This window comes from Olea europaea, chromosome 3 (assembly GCF_002742605.1).
Source record: "Olea europaea var. sylvestris chromosome 3, O_europaea_v1, whole genome shotgun sequence".
NCBI classification, from domain to species: Eukaryota; Viridiplantae; Streptophyta; class Magnoliopsida; order Lamiales; family Oleaceae; genus Olea; species Olea europaea.
The window spans coordinates 10,095,134-10,099,252 of NC_036239.1; positions in this window are offsets into that span (position 1 = coordinate 10,095,134).

Here is a 4,119-nt window from a genome sequence, read left to right on the forward strand (position 1 = left end):
AATTCACGAAAATTGAAATCATTTGATGCAGATGTTGGATGATCTAATTCTTCTTCATTTTGAAAAGCGTTTGAAACACTATTATCTCTATTAATACTTGATTTCCTAAACCAGTTCGACATTAAGGATATAATTGAATAAAGTAAAATTAAAATGACTTACCACTATAGACACTATGTTTTAGGACAAACTGACTTTCATCAAACCTACAACGAGACCTCTTGACACACCTACTCTGGCAACATGGGCTGCCCAATACTATTCAGTAGACATCTAGGCTAAAATCAAATTTTCTTTTGACACAATAACTAGAATGATAAATCATAGTAACCTCGCTTCATTCTATTAAGGCTCTGATACCAAAGAAGGCCTAGGTGATAAATGGTGATAAAAGATAGCGTAAGAACACAATAAATGAGGAAGAAATATTTTGATTTAATTCAAATATAAAATTGAAAATACAAGATACAAGATTGAAAGTACAGGTTTGAAAATAAAAGATTTAAAAGAAATTTAAAAATTGATACAAGGTTTCTAAACTTTCTTGAAGATGTTTTATCCTCTGCTAACAGTTGAGGATCTTGAGCTATCGATTGCTTTTATACTTGATCTCCTCAGATTCAAAAATTTCTTGAACTTAATTGAATAATCTTGAAGGACAATTATTTCAATAATAACTGTCTTTGTAAATAGTCCGTTGTTGGCCATGATTTTTAAAATTCTATCGTCTTCTTCCAGCCTTTTGAATAATTGGAATCTAGTTTAAAGCTGCTTTATTAAAGTTGTCTTCTTTGGGTGTTGGTATTGCTAGCAAAAATAACTTTTGAGGTGATAGGCACATTTGAAACAATACATTTCTTGCATTATGAGCCCGATAATTTCTGTATTCATCAAGATAGCTGGGTTCATATAGTCATTTTGAATGCTTTTGAGTCTCCTGGGTAATTAGTTCATCAATATTCAGTCCATAGCAATCATAAATCAAATTGAGAAGAGTCATCAACGGATTTTGTTCTCTTTGATAATGCTTCAGCTAAATTGGCAATTTTCTTTGAAATAATTGTTAATTTTTTCAAAGTCTTATACTGATTAAGCATGGAAAGAAGCCTTGATTTTTCTGTAAGGAAATCGATATGTTTTCTTCTTCTTTTTGAGAAAGCTTTGTAATATCAATATTCCTTTGTTCTTGAATCCAAGAGCTAATAGCCTTGGGACAGCAGTTAGTCTCATGATATTTTGACAACCATCTGATTTTGAATCGTCTAACAATTTTCTTGACACAGAAATTGGATTTTGTATTTTCAATGATATGGAAATCCCAATAGAAAATACACAAAACTTTGAGATTAAGAGCAAATTGAAATAAAAGATTTTCATGAGACTTTAAAATATTTTTTGCCTCATTCTTGAAATGTTCGAATCCTTGATGAGTAAGATTGGATAAAATCGTCTCATCAAGACCAAACTAGTCAAACCAAGTTTGAAACCATTTTTAAAAATTTGTAGAACATGCCTAATGAAAGAGAATAAACCAAGAGTGTCACAAGTCTATAATAAAAAAATTGAACTAGACATTTTTATAATAAAAATAATTGAAGCGAGATTTGAATGAATCATCTTTAGATAATTTTATTCGCTTCTCTTCCCACAGATACAATCTCTAGTTTTCGCAAGACAATACCCTTTGAATTGATATCTTGAAAAATCAATATAATTTGGTTTTTCAGAATTTAGGGTATGAGTTATTATAGTTAATCATGATTTAATGAGGATAGCTTCATAATAAAATTTGATAGCATCATAAGGCGAGGTCGAATCAAACATCATGAACTCAACGTTTCATTAAGTCTTTCATGGTATGTAATCGGCTTCAATTGTGAGCTTGATCAATTCATTTGCCCTAGTCAAAGCTCCATTTGTAATTTGATCATTTTAGGAAAATAATAGAGGATAGCTCCTTATTGCTAGCTTATAATTGATTTTGTTAAAAGTGACATGCTTTGTTCATTTACCCACATGTATTGAGTTCGGATGAGGTAAAGGTTTGCACCCTTTATACTTTTATTTTTCTCGCATATTGCTTCATACTTCGCGAATGGTGGGAAGGGTTCGTCCTAGTCTCTTTTTTGGATAAATACCAGCACATTAGTCCAAGTCGAGACAATAAAAATTACTATATAATAGGGATTATTAATTTACTGAGTATTGATTTATAGATGTTGTATTATATTTGAAAAAAGCTTTCGCTCAATGGTTGAAAATAGTTTTTATAATAATTAGAAATGTTCAAAGTTACAGTAGTAGTAGTAGTAGTAGTAGTAGTAGTAGTAGTAGTAATAATAATAATAATAATAATAATAATAATAATAATAATAATAATAATAATAATAGAAAGCAGGCATTATTACTTATTAGTGATTTTTGAAGGTAGACTTATCTTACGGGCCTTAAAAATTATGACTATTGATGATTTCATTCAAAATTACATTATAAAAGTAATTAGGGAAAATTACCTAGAAACCTACATATAAAGTCTAATTTTCAAAAATAAGGGAGTTAATTATCATTTTAAAATTAGGTGCTAATTAAATTTTAATAATTATAAGTAATAAAAATTTAATTAAACCTAATATACATATTCACCCCACCCATCCCCATTCATCCCAAATTGAAATTCATTTTCAGGCCTTAAATATTTTCTCACCTTCTTCCTATCTTCATCACCCTTTCTACCCCAACCTTTCTACCACTCTTATTTCTAGCATTGCTACTCGTAGTGACATGTAGCATGAATGTTACTTTTCCATTGGAATACTACATGCGACAAGCAGTGATGGCAATTTGCACCATGAGCGTTGTCGATGATCTAACCCACAAGAGGCATTGACAATTTGCTCCATCATCGCTGCACAAACGGTGATGCCCGATACATACGTCGTGCAACACCTCTTATGGTGATGTTGAACATCGAGCGCAGCGCACAACATTGACATTGTCTATTAGTTGAACGTCGATAGTTTGTGGTTTGTCTATATTTTATGGTTTTTGTTGGTGATTGTTGGTTGTTGGTGGTGATGTTGTTGTTGTTTGTTAAGTGATCGTAGTGGTGATGTTGGCAGTAGTTGTGTTGCTGGAGGCAATAGGGTAAGGTAGCACGACATTTGATTGGTGTCGATCATTGTCGTGGATTTGACTTAAAGGTGGTAATAGTGGTGCATTGAAGGTGATAGTGGTGGTGATTGACGGTAGATTGTGGTGCTAGTCTACAATATGTGCAGATTTGTTTGTGGTGACTCTCTTTGACCAATTATGTGTTTATTATGATTGGTTGTGATCGATTTTATGTTAATTGTGATTGATTGTGACTTGATCCTATATCATCACAGTTAATATTGATTTGATCACAAGCAGTCACATTGAAAATAAATTTGGTCACAATTAATCATACTGAACATAAATTTGGTCACATTTTGTCACCAAATAATACATGTTAGTGACTCAATTGCATACAGTTACAAATTAGACGATCACAGACAGTAACACTAAAGACAAATTTGATTACTAATCTAATCACAGACAATAAACCTGGCCACAAATATGGGATAGGGTGCGGGGGTTCCACGGCGTGGGGTGTAATCTCCAAGAAAACATTTTAAATTTGTGGAGATTTTCTATAGGTGGAGTGGGATGGGGTGGGATGATGTAGGGTGGGTGGATGAGGGTTCCGTCTGGGGTTGGGTGTAACCTAGTAACCTATAGATAGAGTCCTCAAATTTGGAAATTTTCTGTAGGTGAGATGTGAGATATGTAGGGGTCCGAGGTTCGTGGGGGATATAATGTATGTCAATTGTGTGTGTGTATGTATAAATATGAAATTAATACCTGAATTTTGAAGTAATTTGACAAGAATGTCAGTTTTGAAATGTGTTTTTTATAATGTAGTATATTGTTCCCTATTAATTAAGCCTGCCTTAAAAAAATTAAAAAAATAAAGGTTATTTTTCGATCCTTCATATATTTGGGGACCTAGGCAGCAGCCCATGCCTAGGACTTTTTTTGTATAAAAGTCCAAGCCACTAGATGATATTATAGACACGATCATTTAAATATTATTTTTAA